Raw genomic sequence first — 7,901 nt, 5'->3', positions numbered from 1 at the left:
CTGGATAGAGGTCCCGTGCTCCTATATTCTAGTTTTCACTTCTCTTCCAATATACAGAAGCCCAAGTGGACACTTCAATGCATAAACCACAAAAGGATTGTTACACGTGGACATAGACTGAATCTCGATCTTATCTCCCATGTGTGGGTGTCTTAAGTGCTCGCCTTTAATGATGGTGTCACAGCAATTACAGCTCATGCAAGGGAATGTCCCTCTTTCCTTTGTCAACTTGCTTATCTCAACACATCTGCTAGACAAATCTACTCTGCTGATCACATTCTTAATAGTTCTGAAAAATAAGGGAGTTCTTTAAACAATTCTCCATAGATAGGATCCTGTTGGAGCGCTGGCCAGAATCTACTAGCCACATCCCATACAAAACCCGACTAATTACAGAATGTTTGGACAAAGGGCATCTGTTTTGTTTGCTTGTCTTTTTTGGTTTATTCTTCAACAATGAAGATCTTATGATACCTCCCACCTCTGTTCTCACCTTGTCTAGCAGTACAGGGTTGTACCCTTTGACTTTACATTTTTGGATAAGCTTGTCTGCTGCCACCAATGAAAAATAGCAGTGATGTGCTGCTGTGTTGTTGCTGCCAGGGCCAGATTTAGGCAAAGGCCATCTAGGCCATATCCTAAGGCTCCACAGGAGCAAGGGCACAAAAGCAGCAGGCTAAACTGGTGCAGCATTTGCAAGCTTGCAAATGCTGCAATGCAGGGAGATCAGGCAAGTGCCTGACCGTGGTACTCTGCTGCCAGCCGCCTGTGCAGCAGCCACCTTGCTCTCTGTGCACGTTTGCATTGTGGCTGGTGGCTATTGACTAAGGCAGCATTGGAGACAGAACAGAAGAGAAAGCTTCTGCACTGGAGACGAGTGGAGAAATTAGTGACATTAATGGCTGCTGTGGTGTGAAGGCAAGCTGGCTACCTATACTTAAAAGAGGGGTTGGAAAAGGAGGGATTAGGGAGTCATCTGGCTACCTATACTGGAGGGAAAGGGGGGAGGGGTCTTCTGATTACCTATACTGGGGAGGAGTCATCAGGCTACCTATAATAGAGGGAAGGGGTCATCTCGCTACCTATACTGTAGGCGGGCGGCTGGTGACAGTGGCCTTGGGCAGTAAAGAGTTCAAATCTGGTCCTGGTTGCTGCTGCTTCTGAACATCTGTTTGTACTGAAAAGTTATCACATACAGTATATGTGGGGTGGAGCATGTCTAGAGTGCATGACATATTGAATACTAGGCATGCCAAGGGAGGTCCCCTAGTGACCTAATATATATTTGTCTTACAGGGATGCAGTGCAACAATGAGCTTTAATAAATGTTATTATTAGAGGGTGCTTTAAAATTTTATCATAAGCCACCCCCGAGAACTTACTTCCACTAGTCACACTTCGTCACTATCAAATCTGTCCTCAGTTCATCCATCTTGGTATGGTGTGCCAACTCCTCTGTCAGCGACAGACACAAAATTCAGAGGTTCATCACATCAGCGGAGAGAATAATTGGGAAATGCCTTTCCCCACTAGACACAACACCAGGCTGCACTCCAGAGCAATGAGGATTGCCCACAATCCCTCATACCCAAGCCATCGTTTCTTCAATTGTCTCAAATCAAGCCAGAGGATCCGGGCCATCTCCACCAAGACGCCAAGGCATAGGACCACTTTCTTCCCCATTGCTGTAAAACTCTTGAATTCACTCCACACCCCTCTTCCCCGGTAGCCCCTTCCTCCTTTTCCCCCTTAGGCCACAGCTATTGTGTTGCTCCCCGCGCTGTTGCATCTGATAAATCTTATCGCTTATTATTGTTATTGTCCTGTTATTGCATCTACCTATTGTCAATTCTGCTGCTGCTGTAACTAGACGACAGGCCAGTGTCTAGGCTAAATTTCACCCAGGGCGAGGGAGTAAAAATCGCCCCCCCCCCCACCTTGGAGCCAGGTATAGGTGCCCACAGTATAGGTTAGCTAAGTAGGTGCCACCAGTATGTGTTAATTAGCTAGGTGCCTGCAGTATAGGTTAGATAGGTAGATGCCCCCAGTATAGGTTAGATAGGTAGGTGTCTGCTGCATAGGTTAGGTAGGTAAGTGACTGCAGTATAAGTTAGATAGGTAGGTGACTGCAGTATAAGTTAGATAGGTAGGTGATTGCAGTATAGTTTAGGTAGGTAAGTGACTGCAGTATAGGTTAGATAGGTAGGTGACTGCAGTATAGGTTAGGTAGGTAAGTGACTGCTGTATAGGTTAGATAGGTAGGTGCCAATATAGGTTAGATAGGTAGGTGACTGCAGTATAAGTTAGGTAGTTAAGTGACTGCTGTATAGGTTAGAGAGGTAGGTGACTGCAGTATAGGTTAGGTAGGTAAGTGACTGCTGTACAGGTTGTAACGATTGTGGAATCGTCTCCGTGGTCAGCGCACCAGACGTGCGCTGACACAGCGGATTTCCTCCACAAGCGTATAAATTTGCAGGAACCCAGCAGTAGGTGCAATGCACCTGCAGAGGGAAATTCCTGACGGCAGGTGGAGCTGTGGAGTGCAGAGGAACAGCTCCTCTGCTCTACCACACACGCCAGACAGGAATTGTACGAAGGGAATAACTGTAATCGCAAGAGAAGCGATTGAGAGTGAGCACAGAGACAGATTGTGTGTGTGTGCATAAAACTAGTCGCCAACCCGCGACTGTGCACACACCACAGCAGATACGAAGCAGGAACGCGATCGCGAGAGGTGCGATCGCCAAGCGTGACACAAGGCTACAGCAAGGCGGAGCACGAGGGTAGCAAAGGCACAGCAAATCATACAAAGAGAAAGATAAAGAAAATAACAAAGCTAGCTGAACGCGAACACGGCACTCATTCGCAACAGTGCACGCGTTCGTGCGCGGTCTCCGCGTGTTACGCACAACAGAGACAAGCACGCCTAACTAACCAAAGACAGACAAACACGAAACAGAGAACGCGAGCGCTTGCTTAACGGTTACCTCACCGAGCCTACAGCAAACGTTCGAATCAGACAAGACAGACACACGTGAAACAGGAACTGGGCAGAAAGGATCCACCGCTCTTCCGTCAGAGCAAGTGTGATCCAAGCAGAAACACAGATCAGAAAGATCCACAGCCGCTACCGCTAGCAGTTAGTGCGATACAGGAAGACAGAGTAGCAGAACAGAAGGATCCACAGCGCTAGCGAAAAGTGGCTAGCGCGATCCCAGGAGACTGAACAGAAGGATCCACAGCGCTAGCAAAAAGTGGCTAGCGCGATCCAAAGAGACAGAACAGTAGGATCCACAGCGCTAGCGAAAAGTGGCTAGCGCGATCCAAAGAGACAGATCAGAAGAGATAGCTGGTAGCAACCGCTGCACCAGCTATACTCCAAGAACAGGGATCAGAACCATTTCCTGTCCACCACCCTTGGGACAGGACAATGGCAACAGGCAAGACAAGACAGAACAGGAAATACAGATAATACAACCTGACTGGGCTAGAAGGGGAGCCTAAAGCAACCCCCAGGAATTAACTATACTAGATAGCAATGGCTGACACTCCAGCAGTGTCCATCAGGAACAGACCATGGAAGGGAAATGACCAGCAAAGCCTTCTGGGAAACATAAAGCTCTTATAGTGGCAGTCATCAGAGAAGGCAGGTAGGGGATTTGCATAACGAATGTATGCAAATTCCCCAGCAAGAGGACAGACCAGAACTTGCAATGTAAAGACAGGTCTCTGTTCCAGAGTCCTGCAGCATGCAAACCTAAACAATGGTCAAAAGGCTGCCTGCCTGCGCAGGCAGCTGAGCGGATTCTCACAGTACCCCCCCCCCCCCCCCCTCTAGGGATGGATTCCAGACATCCCTCAAAACTGGTATCATCACAAAACTCTAACTGAAGACTCATGAAGGTCGGGGCAGCCCGACAAGGCCCAATTCCAGAGTCCGTCCATCCGAAACCGACCTCATCGGAAGCAGAAGCCACCGAAACATGCCCATCAGCACTACAAGTCTCAGCGTAACACCCATCAGGACTGTGGACACCAGAGAAAAAGCCATCGACACCCTCCAGACAATACCCACCACCTTCCAAGGAGCGTCCAAGAATACCAAACCTGCCGCAATACCTGTTCGAAGTGTCCCTTACAACACAAAAGCCACCGTTGATCTTATCCAGGGTACCAAGCAAAATTTCTCCCGGAATCTCCCAGAACCTTTTGAAGCTCCACAGAGATCCCAAGAGGGCAGAACAATCACCAGGCTCACATGGAGAATTACCAAGAACCCCCATGGAACCAATGACAATTCCGAGTTCAGAATTACGAGGACACCCACCAAGATCAAGACTTTCAGGGACCACTTCTGGGCATGCAAGCAGGCAGGCCATATCAGAGCATGTCTCCACCGAGGAAGCATCTGAGTACGCTGGTAACCGAGGCACACTTGGGCTTTCTGGGTCACAGAGCACACTGGGGTACACCAGCACAGGAGAAACCTCAGGACATGTTGGGGAACTGCCAACCTCAGAGTCCGGCACGACAAGACCAAAACCAGTACCGGGCAGAGAATCATCATGAGTGGAGGTCTCAGGCACTAGACTTTCAAAAGAAGGCTCGGATACAAATTCAGAAATTTCTGTGACAATAATATCATCATTGACTACATATGAGTGAAGCTCCATCAGAGCTGAAAAGGTAGCCAGCAAGGCAACAATGCCTACGGAAGAGGGTAACACCTCAGAAGGACTTGGGGGGCAGGAGACATCTCCTACAAGTTCTGCACCCTTTGGGAGGAACTCAGAGACCTCCAGAACATCAAACAAAACCTCAGGAACATCATTTTTCAAGTTTTCTAGGAAGGATTCTGAACTATCCATGTTACAGGGCAAAACTGGAACTTTATCTTGTGGACAGGGCAGATGTCCCAAGGAAGGTTTCACCATAAAGTGAGATTGAATTTCATCATCATGAGTGGAACATACAGGAATATTCACTGGGCCACACACTGACTCCTTAACTTTAATCTCGCTGCACCCAGAATTCTGCGTAGCAGTCAAACTAGCTTGCAACTCCAAAACTGCAGAAAGACAGGTAAAAATAGCAGCAATACCTAGACGAGCCTCTAGGGGCAGGGCAGGAGATATTGTACAAGGCAATATTGACTCATCCAGAGTACAGGGTGGAGAGTCAGAACTTTCTTCAAAGCAAAAAAGGGGTTCCCAAATGTCAGTGTGATTGGACATCATATTGTTATTCATGGTACAGGGCAGGCTCAGAGAAACCTTCTCTGGACCTAGCAAACATGCTTCAGAGTCAGATTCGTAAAACCAAAGTGCTGTCTCACTCTTAGACTCGGCTAACGATGTCGAATCCAAGGAGACAGAACGCAAAATTTGCGGATCCAAGATCGCTTTAGGTTGCGAAACTGATGCTTCCATAGCGCAAACCTCCGCGATCTGCGTAGCAGACTGCAAGGCATCTAGGACAGAAACACTGGAGCAACTGTCATTAGGCAACAGGTCTTCACAGGTGTGAACAGAATAAGACATAGATTCATTTGCAAAAGAAGTGGCGACAACAACAGGAGAAACTTTATTAGACACATCAATAATTTTCGTAAAGTTGCATAACTTAGGAATTTTCCCCATAGTAGGTTCATAAATGGACGATCTCAGAGAACCTGAGGGAAAATATCTGTCTTTCTTAGACAAAGGCCCACACAGACCTTTTGCAGCCATACGTGCGGTGGCGACATCAGACCGCACTGGTTCAACTTCCACACAAGCAACTGCTCTGAACGACTTGCACTCAGGCTTCAAACACTCAGTAGCTTTGGGGAAGGAAATGCATTCAGAACTCACTTTCTTTAAATCCAGAGGATTGGAACAATCGTCCGTTGACAATGTGTTTTTACAAGAATTAGCAGATTGAAGCGCATGTAGTTCATCCAAAATCATTCTCCACACGTCAAACAGCGGAGTCACAAAGTCAGAGATACATTCACCAGTCTTGATTAATGTGCACGCAGACTCAATGCACGCATACAAAACTGCTTCATTTTTAGAAAGGTAATGATTGCAAAACGATCTCCAATCACATTCTAATTCATAGACCAGGAGCTCGATCTCCCATTTCTCAAACGGGGGTTCCCATGCACACTTAACAAAGGATGAACAATCATAGTGCGCACAGTCTACAGACGGAACTGGAGCAGAAACAGAACGGGAAACTTTTACCTCTTTATTGGGATCAATTGATTGGTGTGTGTGTAATTCATCCAAAATCGTCTGCCATACAAACATCACCAGATCCACAACACACTCATCACATTCATCAGAGTCAATCAAAAGGTACATAGAGTCAAGACAATCGTTCAGGACATCCGCGCTTTTTGCGATATAAAAATCGCAAAAAGTTTTCCAATCAAAATCAAATTCTTCCACCAAGGCCCCGATTTCCCATGAGGCGAATGGTGGTTCAAACAACCCGGTGTCTAGATAATCTCCATATGGGTGGGGATCAGGAACGAGAACAGATTTTTTAACTGCCTTAATATAGTGTGCGATCCTACCTATAATAGGATCCACATACGCTTTTGTCTCAGGTAATGATATCTGAAGCAAATCAAAGGTTCCCTCTGCCCTGGGAATTTTGGTTGGGCTGGTCATTCTGTAACGATTGTGGAATCGTCTCCGTGGTCAGCGCACCAGACGTGCACTGACACAGCGGATTTCCTCCACAAGCGTATAAATTTGCAGGAACCCAGCAGTAGGTGCAATGCACCTGCAGAGGGAAATTCCTGACGGCAGGTGGAGCTGTGGAGTGCAGAGGAACAGCTCCTCTGCTCTACCACACACGCCAGACAGGAATTGTACGAAGGGAATAACTGTAATCACAAGAGAAGCGATTGAGAGTGAGCACAGAGACAGATTGTGTGTGTGTGCATAAAACTAGTCGCCAACCCGCGACTGTGCACACACCACAGCAGATACGAAGCAGGAACGCGATCGCGAGAGGTGCGATCGCCAAGCGTGACACAAGGCTACAGCAAGGCGGAGCACGAGGGTAGCAAAGGCACAGCAAATCATACAAAGAGAAAGATAAAGAAAATAACAAAGCTAGCTGACCGCGAACACCGCACTCATTCGCAACAGTGCACGCGTTCGTGCGCGGTCTCCGCGTGTTACGCACAACAGAGACAAGCACGCCTAACTAACCAAAGACAGACAAACACGAAACAGAGAACGCGAGCGCTTGCTTAACGGTTACCTCACCGAGCCTACAGCAAACGTTCGAATCAGACAAGACAGACACACGTGAAACAGGAACTGGGCAGAAAGGATCCACCGCTCTTCCGTCAGAGCAAGTGTGATCCAAGCAGAAACACAGATCAGAAAGATCCACAGCCACTACCGCTAGCAGTTAGTGCGATACAGGAAGACAGAGTAGCAGAACAGAAGGATCCACAGCGCTAGCGAAAAGTGGCTAGCGCGATCCCAGGAGACTGAACAGAAGGATCCACAGCGCTAGCAGAAAGTGGCTAGCGCGATCCAAAGAGACAGAACAGAAGGATCCACAGCGCTAGCGAAAAGTGGCTAGCGCGATCCAAAGAGACAGATCAGAAGAGATAGCTGGTAGCAACCGCTGCACCAGCTATACTCCAAGAACAGGGATCAGAACCATTTCCTGTCCACCACCCTTGGGACAGGACAATGGCAACAGGCAAGACAAGACAGAACAGGCAATACAGATAATACAACCTGACTGGGCTAGAAGGGGAGCCTAAAGCAACCCCTAGGAATTAACTATACTAGATAGCAATGGCTGACACTCCAGCAGTGTCCATCAGGAACAGACCATGGAAGGGAAATGACCAGCAAAGCCTTCTGGGAAACATAAAGCTCTTATAG

Source organism: Hyperolius riggenbachi, chromosome 8, assembly GCF_040937935.1.
Source record: "Hyperolius riggenbachi isolate aHypRig1 chromosome 8, aHypRig1.pri, whole genome shotgun sequence".
Lineage (NCBI taxonomy): Eukaryota > Metazoa > Chordata > Amphibia > Anura > Hyperoliidae > Hyperolius > Hyperolius riggenbachi.
This window is presented reverse-complemented; position numbering follows the sequence as displayed.